The sequence below is a fragment of the Leucoraja erinacea genome, chromosome 33 (genome assembly GCF_028641065.1).
Source record: "Leucoraja erinacea ecotype New England chromosome 33, Leri_hhj_1, whole genome shotgun sequence".
Taxonomy (NCBI): Eukaryota; Metazoa; Chordata; class Chondrichthyes; order Rajiformes; family Rajidae; genus Leucoraja; species Leucoraja erinaceus.
The window spans coordinates 3,057,078-3,077,500 of NC_073409.1; the positions used below are offsets into that span (position 1 = coordinate 3,057,078).

General features: G+C 42.9%; 1 long non-coding RNA gene across 5 annotated transcripts in view; it reads right to left on the reverse strand.

Moving 5' to 3' along the window:
* Nucleotides 1-439: 439 nt before the first annotated feature.
* The window catches only part of LOC129712549 (uncharacterized), a 35,769-nt gene continuing 15,785 nt past the window's right edge, over nt 440-20,423 (reverse strand). For all 5 annotated transcript variants that reach the window (XR_008726075.1, XR_008726076.1, XR_008726077.1 and 2 more), the window contains 3 exons: nt 5,299-5,409; nt 4,410-4,555; nt 440-2,787 (listed from right to left, as the gene is read on the reverse strand). This is a non-coding gene — a long non-coding RNA (uncharacterized LOC129712549). The remainder of the gene's footprint in view (nt 2,788-4,409; nt 4,556-5,298; nt 5,410-20,423) is intronic.

Sequence of the window (20,423 nt, forward strand, 5' to 3'; positions counted from 1 at the left end):
CATACATTACTTTTGCACTGTTCCATACGCAGAAACAGACTTAGAGCTCTAAGATATTATATGAGAATGCTGGAGAAGCAAAAGTGTATTCAACCAAACAACTTGAGTTTCCGTACGACCCATTTAAGTTCTATTTGTCCCTGTGTTTCCTCTTTAAAAAATCTATAGGTAATTTTCAGGGGGGGGAGGAGGAAAATGTTTCTACTATATACAATGCTGGTGTAAATTTCACCAATACCCAGTGATCATCTTTCATCCTCTATTTAAATGCCAGACACTATTAACTTTTTCCAAGTTTTTTATTTTGTGCAAATCATCGTTCAGAGAACAAGATCTTATAAAAGCCATTCAGTCATTTCCGTTTATTCCATTCAACTCATTTGGGTCTATTTTAATATAAATCACAAATTATTCATTTCTTAACAAGTCTCAGAAATGCTCAGTTGCAAAGTTTATTGGTGATATATGGGTCAACTATTTATTTCATGACAATAACTTTTAGGGTTTCCCCGCGGATGATCGATTAGGTGACCGTTTAGTCAGAAATTTGGCGACACATTTTACAAAATGACAACGGCTGCTTGCCTTAAATGATATCTTTCTGAAATATTAAGAGCTGTTAATGTTGCCATTCCCCGTGAAGTGTAACATTGAATAGCGGACGATGCAACGCCGCGCTGCTAAATTATCAATTAAAATAAAAGCTAAGTATCATTTTGTTCATAGAAATATTACTGCCAGTATCTGCAGCCTTTGAAATATTTGTATCCCCGTGTTTCAGCCACAAATAATACAGCATGCTGCAGTCCCATTGTCTCGAGTGTCCATTTGGAAAGAAAGTATTTTAGCATTTTGACCGACGTGCAACCTCAACTCCTGTGCTCCAATGGTCATAAGTGCCCATGACAATATTGGTATTGATTTCAAAATTGCTTGGAAGTGTGTAGATTAGGAGGAGAGTAGAAAAAGATGCTGCATTTCCCTACAATGCCTTCCATGATGGTTTATGCCACCCATTTTAATTTGATTAGTTTTAGTATGAAATAAAATTAATTTTATTTTTCTGAATGGTGCTCTAACTTAGTAATCATCTGAGCCTGTGCTAACTCATTATCTCCTGGCCACTTCCTTTAGACAGAGCGTTTCTGCTAATTGTGGCCAGATTCATCTTAATGTGAAATATAGAAAGAAAGAACTGCAGATGCTGGTTGATACTAAAGATAGTCACAAAATGCTGGAGTAACTCATCTGGCCAGGCAGCACCTCTGGAGAAAAAGGATAGGTGACGTTTCGGGTCACATTGAAGTAAAGGTCCCGACCCGAAATGTCACCCATCCATTTTCTCCAGAGATGCTGCCTGACCCGTTGAGTTACTCCAGCCTTCGTGTCAAGCAATGCGAAATATACCAGACAGGCACATAATGTAACAGGACATTCTATATTGGCCGCATACAAGGGGGCGCCAACTTAATATTATCAGCTGATGAGGGCATATATCTAAAAGTATAGGAAGGAACTATAGATGCTGGTTTACACCGAAGATAGACACAAAATACTGGAGTAACTCAGCGGGTCAGACAGCATCTCTGGAGAAAGGGAATTTGTGACGGTTCGGGACGAGGCCATTTTACGGACTTTCAGTCTGAAGAAGGGTCTCGACAGGAATGTCATCTATTCCTTTTATCCGGAGACGCTGCCCGACCCGCTGAGTTACCCCAACATTTTGTGTCTATATATCTGGGTGTCTAACAGTTCCCTTAAAACGACGTTGGTTGGGAATTATTCTGGGCATGAGAGGGACAAAGGTACAAGTGCGTGTTAGTGGGAGGGGATAGAAGGTGAAGGCACTAAGAAGGGGACTAAATGGGTAGGCAAGTAGGTGGAGAGGGGGGAGAGGTAAAAGGAATTGATGAAATGTGTAGAGGGGGGAGGAAGAGACTGACTGAGGAAGATGAACGTGGCGGGAGGTGAAACTGGAGCCGGGAATGGACCTGCTTTCCCGTAATCAGTCCTCATTAATTTGTTTTGAGGATATCGTATTAGTCATGGAACGTGCTTCGAGTGTCTGAGCTGATTAGGCCAAGGTAGTGTTTAGAGCTTGTTTAGGGACGGGGTAGACTGCGCGATTGAGTGGAGAAAAGCTGATTACATCAAAGAATCCCGTATACCTATATTTTTCAGATCATTAGTGAGCGCTGGGGCTGATTACTAAACGGGCGGTTCAGAACGTGGGATGCCCCCTTATTGTTTCCGCCGAGTTCCCCCATCCTCTCCCCATTCTGTCATAACCTGTAATAGAATTCCCTTTGACAGGAGTTAAACTCTATCGACCATCCGATTCATTTCTAACTGACAGGGAGGACACATAACATACACATGGCTTTCCCCCCCCCAATTGTAACAAAGCAATGACGTATATTGCCTTCTGAAAGCAATGGGAAGAGATTCCATTTGAGTGTATTGATCACATTTTAATGTTGATAGAAATAAGCTGCAGAATAGCGTGAGATCTTGTGCTACTCTCGCCGATTATTGTCCTTTTCAATTGGCAGACAAGGCATCTCACTCGTATATTTTCCTCATGCAGATATCAAAGGTCTTCTGGTCAAACCGATGTGAGGTCATTCCAATAATACCCAAGGTCAGTTCGGGGAGCCAGTGTGTCTCATAGTCATTTTTCATTCGCTTGCGACTTTAAATGACAGTTGCGAGAGACTGGATGTTGACGGGGCGACCGGCATCGTGTGATGTCACCAGCACATGCCAAGGGATTTTGAAGCCACGGGTCTGTAGATTAAAATGGAGAAAGAATTAGGTGTATGTTTTATTATTGTCACATGTATCGCGGTACAGTGTCATTTATTTTAGTTGTATACTATCCTATCAGATCAGACAATACTATACATGAATACAAACAAGTTAAACTCATGTGTAATAGGTACAGCTGAGGGGGAGATATAGAGCGTGAAATATACTTTTTTGCATTTTAACACAGACATAGACAGAGTCCAATTCTCACAATGGGGTTAGAGGGGAATCGGACAGTATCGTGTCTTACGGAAGGGCCGTTCAGAAGCCTGATGACAGAGGGGAAGAAGCTGTTCCTGGGTCTGGTGGTGCACTCTGTATCTTCTGCCTGGCGGGAGCGGGGAAATGAGGGAATAAAGGAAAGAGGGCGACGAAACTACATCTTGTAAACAGTATTCGGTGGCGGAGGGGTTCTAAATGCTTATTCCGATATCGAGGCAGATCTTTCCTTGGCGCTGCTCCAGAAAATCTACCGTATGGCCATTGGTACCACGGTCAAAAGTCAACACGGTTCAGTGACTGGGTCTCGGGGGGAAAAAAACACAAACGCCTGAATTGTCGCTTGAACATTTATCTAATAAAGAGTGTGTGCCGACATTCTTCACGACATCCCTGGGACTCCCTATTCCTTCCTGCACCGTTCAAACCCCCCCCCCCCCCCCCCCCCCCCCCCCCCCCCCCCCCCCCCCACACACAAAATACAATGCCAAGACTTCAGGCCCATTGCCTTCTTCCGATGTTTGATTTACATCTCGACTGTAATTAAACAGTTGAAGAACGACAATATAGACAAATTCCTGCTGAACTTTAGGCTGCCTCACTGGCCCTTCATTAGATACTTTCCTCTTGGAGCGAAGGTCAGGGAGGATAACTATAAATTGCATTTTGCGTTACTTCTAGATGAGTGAAGCTGTCAAAGCAATAATACTAGCTTTCAGTCCCACTTTCTGCCACTTCTATCCCATATTTCGGCCAACAGGTCATGCACAAATTAAAAGTGACAGCCTAGCCAGTATGTCCAACAGACTTATATTGTTACAGGTTTCTGCCGTGGCCGAGATGTTAGATCACAGCCTTAGACTGTCTCCGTGTTCCCGGTGCCTGCTGCAGATACTGCCAGCCTTAGAACAGCAAATAAAATCCCCACACACACACAAAAACACAACGAGCGTAGGCATGTGGCCATTATTGGTGACGAGGAGAGGGGAATATTTTATTGACGAGATGAAGGGGTGACCACATTTGTGACCCTGTCTCTTCCCTCTGCGCCACAGACAGATGCCAACATCTGTAACAACTGGCAACTGGAAATATCAACATGTTAACGATCACACGAAAAGGGGGTGGCAAATGTCTTCATTTGCAGTGATCAATTGTGTCTTTTTCTCTCTCTCTATCGTGCCTGATATTAAAGACTTTATAACAGTAGCCTAAAGGCTTGGTTTGTCTGCAAATCATTTATTTGCCATATTTTCGTTGACATGTTTCAGTTTGATCGTTGATTGATGAATGATTTCATATTAAAGCAGGACAAGTGTACTTTGTCATTGGCTAGAGTTATTTATTTATGAGTTCTTTAGCGGTAATCTCCTTAAACTTACAGATTTCGTTCCTGGCGTCAATGCTTTCGTCAACTTTTAACAAGTGTTGGGCCTTCCAGAGTGAAGCACAACGTTGGTTTGGTCCCAGAAGTGAATGCAAACAAGTAAAGGTGTAGTGATTCAAAGCCCCCCCGTAATATCGAAATCTGCTAAAACAAACAGCGAAAATTAATGTCTGTAAGTTCATGAAACGAGCGTTTCAATGGCATTCAGTGTAAAACACAAACAGATATGACGATGAGTTTGTGTTCTTAAAACAACCTTTATTCTGTGTTCTAAACTATTCTACCATTTCAATATTTAAAGTTATTTTACTTTTGTTGCGGAGTAGTCAAAGCGTACGAAAAGAAAATTGATCGATTCAATGCCTTTTTAGGATAGACTTGCACGCCGGAACAATAAGCCGGTGCATAACACTGTCACTATTTCTTTTTAATCCGACAAGTTTGTACAAGAGGCAGTTAGTGAAAAATAAATCATGTGAAAATGTACATATTTTAATTGAATGAGAGGTGATTACCCCTAAGCTGTTAGTCATTTTCCTGCCAGAATTTTGCATGAATTATTTTGCAACTCCAGCTATCTATTGGGCACTACAGAGCGACACTGATCCGAGAAGTGATTCTCTACAATTTGCAGAGGCCCGCGTTTAAGAGGCGCGCAAACTGAAGTGCGCTGTAATGCAAACATTAATTGGTTTGGGACACAATTCTGTTACACATTTTGTTATTTCCATTCTGGTTAAATGTCTTCATTCCTCAATCTTCTTGGGATCGGGTCCCAATCTTCAATTACTTCATCTGAGTCGCTTGGATTAAAATGCAGTCTATTAAAATGAGCGTTGACACGTTCCGGTCAAGGGGGCATTCACACCCGATCAAGGCCTCACCTGTGGACCAAGGAAGGCGAGGTCTTTGCATAAAGATCAGCTCCGAAATCCCTGGTCAATTCTCCTCACCTCCACCATGGAACAATATGAATAGTTCCAGTACAGTCCACGCTGTCAGAGATCACAATCATTAATACAGTACATACACAAACCCAAGTTTTGAAGAAAGAATCTGAAGAATGGTCTCGACCCAAAACGTCACCCATTCCTTCTCTCCGAGGATGCTGCCTGTCCCGCTGAGTTACTCCAGCATTTAGTGTCTATCTTGGGTGTAACCCAGCATCTGCAGTTACTTCCCACACTTACACCCAGGTTAGTTGGTTTCAGAAATACACTGCCCCTCAATATGTCCTCGGTATGCATCGCCACTGCGATGGTTGGATGGGTCAGGGATGTTATAACCTCAGAGTCAATAGCATACAGCGCAAATTGGATTCTTAAAAAGGAATCTTTTCCTGGGCAATAAGCTGAAGTCGACCTATAACAAACTGGGCGAAACAGAGGCTGCAGATGCTGGAATCCTGAGCGAAAAAGTAAACAAAGTTCGGGAGGAACACTGTGGATCGGGCAGCATCTGCAAAGGGGAACGGACAGATGAGGTTTTGGGTGGGGAAACTTCACCAGTCTGTGGAAAGGGTCCTGGTCCGAAATGTCTTCTGTCCATTCCCTCCATAGATGTTGCCTGACCCGTCTAGTTCATCCAGCACCGTGCACTGTGGATGGCCCAATTGTAATCATGTATTGTTTAAGAAGGAACTGCAGATGCTGGAAAATCGAAGGTAGACAAAAATGCTGGAGAAACTCAGCGGGTGCAGCAGCATCTATGGAGCGAAGGAAATAGGCAACGTTTCGTCCCGAAACGTTGCCTATTTCCTTCGCTCCATAGATGCTGCTGCACCCGCTGAGTTTCTCCAGCATTTTTGTCTACATGTAATCATGTATTGTCTTTCTGCTGACTGGTTAGTACGCAACAAAAACGTTTCATTGTTATTCGGCAAACGCGATAATAAACTAAACTAAACTAAACAACACACTTTGTATTATGGGTTATTTTTTTTCAAGAAATCGGATTATGTTTCCTTTCGTCGGGCACTCGGTTTGTGTCACGGCGTCATTTTCAATTCAATCCTTGATTGAACATTCTAACTCTAGAATTCCCCCCATCTCTTCCCCGTGTATTCCACGAGTTAGCATGTTCAATCACGAATTGCAATAGAAATTCCTTTAACTCCACGAGTCGGTGGACTTTTCTGAAGGGACCTTCTAACCCGCGGTGCATAATGTTAGCATTCTCTATAATAGTGTGCAAAGAGGTGCTGGAGGATCTCTGCGAAGGGAATGGATTGGCGACATTTCGAGTCAGGACCCTTCTTCACAGTTTAAGGATAAGGGGGAAGTCTTTTAGGACCGAGATGAGAAAAACATTTTTCACACAGAGAGTGGTGAATCTCTGGAATTCTCTGCCACCGAAGGTAGTTGAGGCCAGTCCATTGGCTATATTTAAGAGGGAGTTAGATCTGGCCCTTGTGGCTAAAGGGATCAGGGGGTATGGAGAGAAGGCAGGTACAGGATACTGAGTTGGATGATCAGCCATGATCATATTGAATGGCGAATGGTGCAGGCTCGAAGGGCCGAATGGCCTACTCCTGCACCTATTTTCTATGTTTCTATGTTTCTATGTTTCAGACTGTCCATTCCCTCCCCCAGATACTCCCTGGGCCATCGTTGTCCTCCAGCACTTTGGGGTTTTTTGTTGTTTGCTTATAATTTCCAGCATCTGTGGTTCCTTGAGTATCTATAATAGCAGAAGTCTTTCAGTGGAGCAATGGGAATTCGTAATTTCACAATTTTCCCATGGTTATCTGTGGTCGATATAGATCTCCGTAATTATTAACATTGATTATAACAAGTTTTTCGATGTTTTTTTTAATCATTGCTTAATTCGCGTGTTAGTGTTAGTGTCGACTGATCTGGAACTCAAGGGTTGGAGGGAGGTGCGGTTAAATTTCCAGTGTTGTCAACGAGGAGTGACAGTCGAAACGGGCCTTAGTGCTGACATTAGTTTTAGAAAATAAATTTTTGGAAAGCCTCTGATTTCCAGAAAGGAGCGTGGTTTATGAATATTGTGGCATCTTCACGTTGCATCTCGTGAATCGGAAACACATCTCCGCCGGTTTGACACTGGTTCTGCAACTTCCAGGATCTACGTCCACTCCACAATCCCGATCATTGCACCGTCCTGTGGTGGTACATGTTGTGTCGCCCAGAAGGGTCAGAGCAAGCGCACTAAGTTGTGGTCAACTTCTTTATTGTTCCCTCACAGATGCCCGATTACACGTATGCTGGCTTGAACAAAGGGCCACAAAGTGCTGGAGTACCTCAGCGGGTCAGGCAGCATCTCTGGAGATCACGGAGAGGTGATGTTTCAGCTCGGAACCCTTCGTTAGAACGCTATAACTCAGTTATGTAGGTGGTGGGTGGGCGGGGGGGACAGTGTGTGTGTGTGTGGGGGGGGGGGGGGGGGGGGGGGGGGGCCAAAGCGTGGCGGGTAATAGGTGGATACGGGGGGGGGGGGGGGGGGAGTAGGCAGATGGTTGAAACAAAAGCTAGCGAATAAAGCCGAACGTGTGGGACTTATTGATTGAACAGTTGCGTATTGTGAAGCCAGAGGAATGAATGTCGGTGGAGGGTGCGGGGAAAAATAGATGTGAGTCCAGGAGTCCAGGCGGGCACAAGGGAGGGGGGAGGGGGGAGAAAGGGGGGACGAAGTTGTTAACGATGACCTAAAATTACAGGCCAGTTGTATGAATATTGATTTCTCTAACTTAAAGTAACCCCGGAATTCCCTCTCTCTCTATCCCTCCCCCACCCAAGTCACACCAGCTTCTCGTTTTCACCCAACAAACAGCTAACACGGTTTCCTTTACCATCGTTACTTTTTTGCACATCTTTCATTTGTTGTCACATATCTCTCTACATCATCGTCTCCCGTTTCCCTTCCCCGTCAAATCCAGTCCGAAAAGGGTCTCGACCCGAAACGTCACCCATTCCTTCTCCCCAGAGATGCTGCCTGTCCCGCTGAGTTACTCCAAGCTTTTTCGTGTCCATATTCGGCAATTCAATGTCCAGACCGTTAGATTGTAAAATACCCGAATACATGTGATGATTTCACCAAGCGATGATTTCGCAGCAAAACTTTAGCATTTAACCTGGGCCTTCCAGTTTAAGTCTGACATTTTAAGATTCTGTAGCTGAATAGAAGATGGATTCATCCGGTTATTTCCCCGTGGATTTCGCATAAATTTTGCAAGAAATAGGAGGCTGCTGTAGGAACTGTTTTACCAGAAACAGTGGAGATGATTTGCGAACGGAATCTTCCACAGTAGCTGGGCTTTGCTTCCCCGGGTTGCAATAACTCACCCCCCTAAATATCATAAGTAACTTGCGTTTAATATAAATTGATATGAAGAAAGAAGCTATGTTTACAAAATTGAATCTCAGCATGGTACAGATGCACATGCACGCAGTTCCACGTGAAGCTACTGTACCCGTGGGTCCACATCAAACAAAGTATGCAAGTTGTTCTTAAGAATTAATACAACAGTGAAGCGAGGCATCTAGAACTATGTATAGTATTTATATTCAGGCCTGACTCACATTGACAATAACAACATCTATGCCAGGATGCTCTTCATTACTCGAGCCCAGGCTTCAACACCGGGATACTGAATAAGATAATTCCTAAATCTCTGCTCAGTGGCCTTGGGACTCCATTAGCAAGTGGCATTAGGACTGCCTAACCAGCAGACTTCAGCCCGTTTGAATTGGTCATAACATTTCTCCCACCCTGGTCAAACGTCCAACACTGGTGTCCATCAGGGTTGTGTTGTCAATCCCTTGCTCTACCACCTGTACACACACGACTGTGCGGCCATGCACAATGACTACTCAATTTCTGCAGAGGATTCCGACCCGAATAGTCACCTATTCCTTTTCTGCAAAGATGCTGCCTGACCCGCTGAGTTACTCCAGCGTTTTGTGTCCAACTCAATGTACAAGTTCCCCAATGGTCCCACCGTTGTCGGCCAGACCATTAATGATGCTGAAACAACGTAGAGTGGAGGGATTGGCAACCTTGTGTTGTCGTGTCAGGACAACAAGCCACCCTTTAGTCAGCAAGATGAAAGAGTTAGTTATTGACTTACGGAAGTGAGGGGCTCGATACATCATGTACTCGTCAATGGGGCTGCCACGGAGATGGTCGGCGGTCTCACGTTCCTATGTATCCATATCATCAGCATCTTAACATGATGCCATTAATGAAGGGGCTCGACCCGGTTTTCCTTTTCTCGTGAGATGCTGCTTGGCCCGCTGAATTATCCCAGCTTTTTGTTTCTACCTTCGGTGTGAAACAGCATCTGCAGTTCCTTCCTACACATTAATGTTGTGATCTAGGAAGCACCTCTGTTTATTTTTCCGTGTTAGACAACTTTCTTATAAAAGATTCTGGATGCAACAGGATTTACTCAGACCTCTACAGATGAGTTATAGTAAATATTCTGTCAGGATGCACCTCTGCCTGACATGACAACTGCCCTGCTCTTGCCCACCTGGACCCGCAGAGAGTGGTGAACACCACCCATCCCTTCACAAGCTCATCGCCTCCTTTCATCCAGTTGATTCTTACTGTGGGTTATATCAAGAATGCAGAGGTTATTGCCAAAAATGCCTGCTACCTTGGCCATTCCCCTTTCTTTTTCCACCTCTTAGAGAAGATACAGCAGGTTGAAGCTCCGGGACCTCCAGACTTGTGGACAACTTGCTCACTGCTATCAGACTTCTGAATCAATCACTACTTTCACACCCAATTTCCAGAGGCGCGGGCCCACACACACTTATTTCCCTGATTATCGTTGCTTATTGCATATCTTCCATTCCTTTGTCCGAAGTGCCGTCTGTATCTCTCGTTCCTCTTTCCCTTGTCTCTCAGTCTGAAGAACGGGCACGGCCCGAAACGTCATATATTCCTCCTTTCTAGGGATGCTGCCTGACCCGTCTAGTTCATCCAGCACCGTGCACTGTGGATGGCCCAATTGTAATCATGTATTGTTTAAGAAAGAACTGCAGATGCTGGAAAATCGAAGGTAGACAAAAATGCTGGAGAGACTCCGCGGGTGAAGCAGCATCTATGGAGCGAAGGAAATAGGCAACGTTTCGTCCCGAAACGTTGCCTATTTCCTTCGCTCCATAGATGCTGCTGCACCCGCTGAGTTTCTCCAGCATTTTTGTGTACATGTAATCATGTATTGTCTTTCTGCTGACTGGTTAGTACGCAACAAAAACGTTCATTGTACCTCGGCACACGCGATAATAAACTAAACTAAACTCCAGCCTTTTATGTCTCTTTGCGGTTTAACTAGCATCTGCAGTTCCTCCTTACACATTCTTACTCATAATCCTACCAAATTTAGTTATCCTCTTTTGCATTTCAATATTTTCACAGTACATCGGATTGTACTTCAGGCTTGTACCATTCTGCTACTTTTTTATGCTAACTGTTGTTTATATTGTTACCGCGAACTTCACGAGATCGTGGAATTCCGTTGCCAATTGGTGGCCATGACAATAAACTAATCTGTACCTGAAGTTAAATATTGAGTATTCTCCTACCCTCCGACCTACCCACAAGGTTCAGTGCAGCTGTGCATTTTGGGCATAAACAGTTGTAAAGGTTACCGAAGACAGACACAAAAATCTGGAGCAACTCAGCGGGTCAGACTGCATCTCCAGATAAAAGGAGTAGTTGACATTCCGGGTTGAGACCCTTCTTCAGACTCAAGGTTAGCTCACGGAAATGCTTCACCTAAATAGATAATGTTTTATCTTTAATCTCAACTGTTTTCGTTTGAGAGGAAAATAGAAAAAAGTGAAAGCAAGAAGAATAGAATTGAGACAGAAGGTCCCCGGTCCAAATAATAACAGCTAATAGCAAAGTATCAGAAGACAGGGTTTCTGCAAAACCGGAGCCTACTGTTACAGAAAACAGCTCTGGGATTTGAAAGCTGTGGAGCTGGAAATGCAATAAATACACCATAGGTCGGGGCAGTATCTGAGGAGAGGCACGAAGACTGAACAGTGCACATTTCGGAAGAGTAACGAATGGATGCGTTGGCGAGGATTCCATCTCCACCTATGCTACACGGGCTAACATTTCTTACCTACCATTTTCACTATAATACAATTCTGATGCGTTGTTTTAATAGCGGTTTATCGTTATATCTAATTTATCTGTTTCTCAACAGTCATACGGTCTCAAGGTGTGAACGAGAACAGAGGTAGCAGTCAGATGGCCACGCAGAGCTATGGTTTACATGAGGCAATGGTCAGTGCCAAACGGTGAATTTCCAGCTCATGCCTAAATGAATGGAGAACACCACAGCCACGCAGCCTGATAAAATCAGCACATTTCAGTCCCATGTTTGAAGCGAGGGCGTCAATGCATCTCAGACGAAATGTGCAGGAAAGAGTTGCAGATGCTGGTTTGCAGAATAGATGGGTGCAAAAAGCAGGAATAACTCAGCGGGGCAGGCAGCATCTGTGGAGAAAAGGCATATGCGACCTTTCTGGTCGAGACCCTTCTTCAGACTGAGAGTCAGGGGGAGAGAGAAACGAGAGATATGAACAGATACATTGAGCGAATGAATGCAAGATATGCAAAAGGACAAATCAAAGCCAGCATGGATGATCAAGGGAAGGTGGAGCCCACAATGGTCCATTGTTAGCTGTGGGGCAGGTGATAAAGAGTGGATACAAAGTGCATTGCAGAAGAGAGACACAAAATACTGGAGTAACTCAGCGGGACAGGCAGGCGGGCATCTCTGGAGAGAAGGAATGGGTAACGTTTCGGGTCGATACCCTTCAAGGGTCAACCCAAAGCGTCATCTATTCCATCCCTCCAGAGATGATGCCTGTCCCGCTGAGTTACTCTAGTATTAGGTGTCCATCTTCGGTTTAAACCAGCATCTGTAGTTCCTGCTTACACAGTGCAGTGCAGTGCAGATCCAGGCTGTGATTCAAATATGCTGTTGACCACCTCATTAACCTCTAACGCTAAAGCGGGTGTATGTTGATGCTTTGAGCGTGGAACAAATTGTGATAGTGAGATAGTATTTGCTTTCAATCTATGCCCCCCCTTCCCCCCTTCCCCACTCATCCATAAAGTTTCAACGCAAGTGAATATACTTGCGCCCCCGTTCTTGGTATGGTCCGAGGTGTTTCGTGGTCAATTTATTAATAGTTGAAGTAATGATCGTTGTTAAGGAGACAACTGCCCGCCCAATTAGTGCAGCAAATTAAACAAATTGCCATTTAATTCGTTTTGGTCGAGGCCTCTACGTTGAGAGGTCGGGAGGAAAGTCGCTGCTGTTCTTCATTTACTGAAAAGGGATATTTCACATCTATCCGAGCAGACACGACAGTTTAAGGTCCAATTTGACAATTGTTCTTCCAAAAAGGAAACGCCATTACTTTGAGCGTGAGTTTAAATTATGTGCTGAAATCTGGGCGAAGAAGGGTCTCGACACAAAACGTCACCCATTCCTTCTATCCAGAGATGCTGCCTGTCCCGCTGAGTTACTCCGGCAATTTGTGTCTATCTTCGGTTAAACCGGCATCTCCAGTTCCTTCCCAAACAACAAATATTTACACTGTGCAGGAAGGAACTGCAAATGCTGGTTTACACCGACGATAGAAACAAAATGCCGGAGTAACTCAGCATTTTGTGTCTATCTTGAAGAAAGGGGAATCAAGAAATCTACGACTGAGCCTAGAATCACTGCGAAATGTCAACAAAATGACTGCTGTCTGAAAAGTCAGTTTTCTGATCGAAACCTGGCTTGCAATTCCTTCTGGTCCATGAAACGAAACATTCTCGTGTGTGTAGAATATATTACATCGGCGCCACGCGTTTGTTAACAGGTCTCCTCCACGTTTAATTTTGTGTATCTAAATCTGGTAAAATACACACTACTTCGGGAATGTTCGGTGGTGACTTCAACAACTGAGCTAGAAGTGGGGTAGGAAGGAACTGCAGATGCTGGTTTAGGCCGAAGATAGACACAAAAATCCGGAGTGACTCAGCGGGACAGGCAGCATCTCTGGAGAGAAGGAGAATGTGACGTTTCAGGTCGAGACGATTCTCCACACTGAATGTGTTTTTTCGCCTTAACTTTCAGTCTGCAGAAGGGCCTCGATCATTTTCTCGAGAGATGCTGCCTGTCCCGCTGAGTTACTCCTGCTTTTTGTGTCTATCTTAGCTAGAAGTAGTCGCAGTTTCACCATAGTTTCACCATGGGTAAATAAGAAATGGCTCCTTTACATCAGATAGAACATATTTATCACCTCAATAACATCAGGTGCAGTATTTTACCATCGCGCCCCAAAAGCCATACATTGAGTGTGATATAACACATATGTTCGGTCGCTTATTTCACTTCTGAAGGCCAACTCAAATACGATGCCCTTGCGGCTGATGGACAACCTCACCATCACCGTGCGAAGTTCCGTCTTTACAGGACTTCGTGCTTGTTTAACCCGCGCCTTCATCAGAAATGAAACACACCTCCTTCACAGCACAAAATGGGACGGTCATGGAGAAATGTCTCCACAAAAACTTTCTCGCGGTGGGTCCCAGACCCATTTGCATTGGTCTACGCGAACGTAACAATCTAGAGTGTAGCTGTTCATGTGCTCCAACTCCAATGGACCCGAATCTTAGATGTAGCTGCATTCGCAGGAAGTTATAAGAAGGGTCTCGACCCGAAGCGTCACCTTCTCCAGAGATGATACCTGCCCGATGAGTTACTGCAGCTTTTTGTGTCTATCTTAAGTCATATAACAATTTGCATTGATATCAATTTCCTTTGGATGCGAAATATCATTCTGCAGTCACCCCTCTGTGTCTATCTGTCTGGTTAATTGAAGCGTATGCACTTGCATACATATCAACAGTCAGTCCACTCCAGAAGTAATTCATTGCGTGAAGTGCTTCGGGATGCCGCCGAGCAACAATTATATATGGAGATGTAAGTGCTCTTATTGTATGGAGTCAGAATATGAGCGAACCCTCTCCAGCGACCTGCAGCAGTTCGCCGGGGTCGCAATATAACCTCCGCCAAAAAATTTAAAAACTGTCCCAACATACACCTGCATTTCAGCAAACTTCGGGTCCGTCAAAGTTTTGAAGGTAAACGAACAACTTCTCTGGAGCTCTGGAGGGAAAGAAGGGGTGACGTTTCGGGTCGACACCCTTTTTCAGGCTAGAAGGGTCTCGACCCAAAATGTCGCAAATTCCTTCTATCCAGGGATGCTGCCTGTCTCGTTGAGTTACTCCAACATTTTGTGTCTATCTTCGATGTAAACCAGCAACCGCAGTTCCTCCGTACACATAGGCTGTGGGCCGAACATCAAAAATGTGTCTAGAAATCCATTTTCGTGACCCACATCTCGGAACTACATGAACTACAACTTATCTCAGTTATGTGTTAAAAACACAAAGTGCTGGAGTAACTTCACTGGTCAGAGACCAGCTGAGGTACTCCAGCACTTTGTGTTTTACTCTAGAATCCAGCATCTGCAAATCCTTGTGCCTAGTCCTCTATGCTATGTATTCCCTAAAATGCAAGGTTATACTCAACTACACAGGTATAGGTATATATTTGGTATAGGTATAACCCCAATACGTGCAAGAAATTGACCACTGACACTTTGAGTCAAGTTCGTTCTATCTGGGCTGTTCAATACAGGGAATTGTGAAGTACAGCATTTTCCATGCAGAAAAGGAGCGGCGATATAAATAAACCAAGGAGTTTTATCATACCTACAAGAATAGCCATTTTTGTAGGTTCTATACAAATATATTCAAAGTTGAAAGCATAAATTAATACGTTTTTATAGTAAAATGTGTGGACAATCCCAGGTTTGTGACATTTGGAAATAAAGGCAAGCTCAAAATAAAGGTGTAATCCCTAACCAATTGCTACACCTGTTTCACCACAAAGAGTTTGCGAAACACGCATATCAGGATGGGACATTATCATATCCTTTGTGTACGTTTCACGAAAGAATGTATCCACCCTTATGTATTAATTATTCGCTTGCATAAAACTACTTTCGTGGATCAGATGAAACGGTGAAATTTGGCGCGGGAAGATTACAGGAGTCAAATCGAAGTACTTGTGTACATACGACCCTTCCTATAAAGGTTCCTATCGTTAGTTTCGTTTATGGTCACGTGCACCGAGGTACAGTGAAAAGCTTTTGTTGCGTGCTAACCAGTCAACTGAGAGATAGTACGCGATTCAATCGATCCATTTTGCAGTGTATAGACGCATGATAAAGGAATCACGATCAAACACATACGTGTGATTCCTACCTGTGTGAAATGTCAGTGGCAATTTGAAAATTCCTCAAGTACATCAAATTAGCAACTTCCAACTATCTTGTACACTCATACGCCAGGTACCAGTTACCTTGTTCAAAGATAACGGAACTCCAGCAAATATTTAAACGCTGGGGAAAATATTTTTCGCCCGTTCACGGATATATTTTAGGCAATAACTTTACAAACGCGAGCTTTACAAAATTGAGCTTAGTGATTCTCAGTGTCACACTTTCAAATCTTATAGTTTCTCATTCTGATTCGGCCAAAGTAAATCGTCTTACTTGATGCTGGGAGACTGCCGGTCATTTGATTTGCGCTTTGATTTGTCTTTGAATGGCATCAACTATTCCGGGGGAATTCTGTTGCGAACTATAATTGGACCTCGTTGTCTTTAACCTTACAAACTCCTAACAATACCCAAACTGGTTGCAGCCTTGGCTGTGTGTCAGTTGCCTACACTGACATTTCAATCAAAGTTCAGTAACTAGTGAATATTCATACATTTAAGGAGGGTTTTATTTTTGCCTGTGTTGGCGGTGGCGACTATGTTCATTCGCTTGCTTATGCGTCGACCTAAGAGTTTGTGCAGGAATGATTTTCCTCCGTTATAAAATATCTTACAGTTGATAGCCGCACTATAATTTACTTAATGGAAATGGTACAACTATTGACAACTGAACCCCTCACGCTGAGAATTGTGCATCTGGTATTGGGAAGATGGCAGTTTGCTTGGCCTTCTATGGCTTTCTAACGCATAAGTTGCAGCATTTTGTATAACAGGTTACGTCCAAACTGCACGGCTATGTTATAATTTGTCAAAGTCAGTCATCTAGAACAATCATTCTCCACGCAAATCACCATGTGGTGGCTGGTCGGAGAATGTTCTCTAGATTCCGCCCTAGAACGGATTGTAAAAGACAGGCTCCTGCAGTTACTTCAATCGAAATTGAAAGTCTGTGGCTGTAAATGATGCCACAAATCTAACAGTTTATACAAGTCGGAACGCTGTGAAGCGGCCGACGAGGATGCCTCTGGGATAGTACAGATCTTGGAATCTGCTCCCTTTGGATGTACCTTGTCCAACCTTGGAGGCGACACGATCTAAACGCGAATTCTAAACAAATGTAAGCCAGCTATAGCATCCTGCGGCTGCTCGGGATAATAGACGCTACCTGACTGATAAAGTTAAGAATTACAAGGCATACCATCGGCGAAGAAGGAGGCTGCGGTTTACCAACACCAACAAACTAATACCAATACACGTCAACAAATAGGTTTCAATTCAAAACCGAACAAAAAGAGATTGAATTTTCGGCCCATCTTGGAGGGTAGAATGTCACATATCTCAGTTCCATGGACCGATTCAAAGGACACTTATTTTATTTGATAGACACAAACTACTGGAGTAACTCATCCGATCAGGCAGCATCTCTGGAGAAAACGGATAGGCGACATTTCGGGTCGGGACCCTTCTTCAGAATGAATATTACGTGTTCTTTCATTTGATTAGTTTGAGTATAATTGCGCTAAATGGCCAAACAAACGCGTGTTTTTATGTTAATTACGAATATCCCCAATTCTTATTTCCCCTTCTCCTCTCCTTTTGACTATTGTTGTTCTATAGTACATTATGAACCCAGCTGGAGTAGCCTTTTACGTATTGCTCATCAACGAAACCAATTTTATTAAGACCGATGTATGGAGGATATCAACGTGATCAGCGCCCTATTGCAGTCAGCTCGAGAACCATTGACTTAACACTATGTTCACGACATAATGATAGAACTAGAGGGGAAAAAATGCGATGTAACAAGAGGCCATTTAGCCCATCATGTCTAAGCCGGTCGAAGGGAAAAGCAAGGTCTCGACCCGAAACGTCACCTATTCCTTCTCTCCAGCGATGCTGCCTAACCCGCTGAGTTACTCCAGCTTTTTGTGTCTATCTTCTCTCTCCAATCTAATCCAAGCGAGCGGCATTTGGTCCAAAGCCCAGCAGGTCACTGCTTTTCAAATGCTCTCTCAAGCAACGATTCCTGGGAATATGACAGAGTCATGTCAAAACTGATCAACACCATCACTTCTAGCAATTTATTTGGTGGTATTCTTTGAAGTCGACTAGTGCGATGGACAAATTAGTTGTAAATTCTCAAGGAAGCAAAGTATAAACTTTTTCTTTCAAAGTCAGTTCGCCAATGCGGTAAATAAGGAGATTCTGGCTTCCTGGGAGAATAAATGCATGCAAATACTCTGCAAATCTAATGAATCCGTTTTCAATCGATGTAAAGTTAGCGGTTAACGGGTATAATATTGTAGTATAATGTTGTACCTTCCTGGAAAGTGTAATTATAGCTAACAGTTGCGGCATAAGCATCATATGATTTGCGGATGTAAAATCGGAACAAACATGTCAATTAATTTTCATGAAATTAGAAAGAAAATGTGATTGTTACACCCAGAATCTCCTTATTTACCGCATTGGCGAACTGACTGGAAGAAACGTTGATATTTTGCTTTCTTAAGAAATTGCAACTAATTTCCCCCATCGCACTAATCGACATCAAAGAATAACCCCCCCCCCCCCACCCCCCAAAAAAAATCGCCAAAAGTGAAGTTGTTGAGCATTTCTGACATGACTCTGTCATATTATTCAGAGACGTGAAACTTCCCAGAAGAGTTGTCACTTAAGAAAAATACAGTCCATATTCGGGGCACTCAAGGATGCAATTAGCGTTGTAAAAGTTACTGCCTGATTCACCTGAACAGAGAATGTCGCTCCCGATGGACCATTTGAGAGTAATTCTACAGCATTGATCTAAAGCGCACACGGGGGTACAAATAGAACGTGTTATTTTCTTTTATAAAGACTTCTCGGATGGATATCGTTGAAGTCAATATATTTTACTATCCGTATGACAGTCTTCGCAACTAAACTGCGCCACTAAACAGTATGGCCCTTCTCAAACACGCCAGTGCCAAATAAACCATTGTGGTTATTTCAGTAGAAAACTAGATAGGTTGGAGGTTAGTATTGGTGCCGCTGTTTGCAAACCAAAGAATGGAGAACATTTTCTATTCAAGATGAATTTAAGTCAATAAATATCACTGGGGTCCCATTAGAAACACACGGAAAAATGTAGCTTCATTGAGTTGACTGCTATGGTTTTACAACTATGTGAGACGGGCTTTCCCCTAATTATACTGTTTATTATCTGAAACCCAACACAGTATTTCCAGTTTTATTGGAATATAAGCCGCACATGCTAAGAATAATTTGCTGTGTAAATGGTTGAGTGCGGACTATCCTACTCTGTCAAACACGTGCAAGGGAACTGCTTTTCTTGCTGAGCGTAGAGCCCCTTGCTGATTAATAGCGAACCGCTAAAGGCAGTCGGGCGTGAGACTATTAGAAAAAAATTAAAACAGCTTGTGGTAGGATTTCGCCACAGACAACACAACTAGGATACTGGGCAATAATTTAATGGCAATGTCAGCTACAAAAACTGGTCATCAATCAGACCAGTCCTTTATCACCGTTCCTTATATCTCCCTTTTCTCAGATTCGCACTTTCTCTCCTCAGCCAAGTGTTCCATTTCTGCTTATTGGGTCAATTCTTTGTCACGGCTCTTTCTATTCTTGTTCACCGCGTTGCATTTTCTAACACCTTTCTCCCCCTTGCTTCAGTTGTTTGCACGCTCCCACTTTTCAAAATGTTCAACAATTTCTCCCTCACGTCTCAAAGTGCGCCAATTTCAGAGATGTGTTTCATATTCCTCGAACACCCATCTATTAGAAATTGCCTTATTCAATATTACCTTTATTTTTCCATTCCAATTTCAATAGATCTCTTCGTGTTCAGCCTCTCTGTCAATTTTCATTTATGTTTATTTTTTACTGTTTCATCTAACTTTCCATCGCTGTTTACAGTTTTGTCTACGCGTGAAATAGAAAACTATACAACTAATAAATCTACTGAAAAAAGGAGATTTAAATGGAAGTCCTCGCTTTGCTATCGAATCATCTATGTTAAAGTGTTACGATCCACCCGAAACATATTTAAAAAAAGGCACATTGGTATACACCGACCAACACCCCAATGTATTTGGGTTGAGAGTTAGTACATAGAAAATAAAACATTTCCCCCATAAAACTAAACGCTAGCTTAATTCATAAAATGACACCTCACTTATACTTCACAACATAAGTTGTGAATACCCATCTTATTTTAAAACAAGAACGATAAACATATTTTCTCGTGAAATATTTATAATCCTGTGGGATGGGTGGGAGATTAAATAATGCTCTCAATACGTATTAATAAAGTTATACTTTTTTATGGACAATAGACATCGTGGGATACAAATAGCATTTCACGATATACAGCACGATGTTTCCTTTTGAATTAACATCAGTTTATTTTATTTGAAACGTTTTCATGATACAAATTATATCTCTTATACATATATATAATATTACATTCTGTTATACATATAGATAATAGACATCATCTTCAACGTTATGAACACGTTTCCAATAAAATGAACTGATGTTAATACATACATACACACACACACACACATCTATATATATCCACACACCCACATACATATATACACACACACACACACATATATATACACACACACACACCAACACATACACACACACACACACACACACATATAT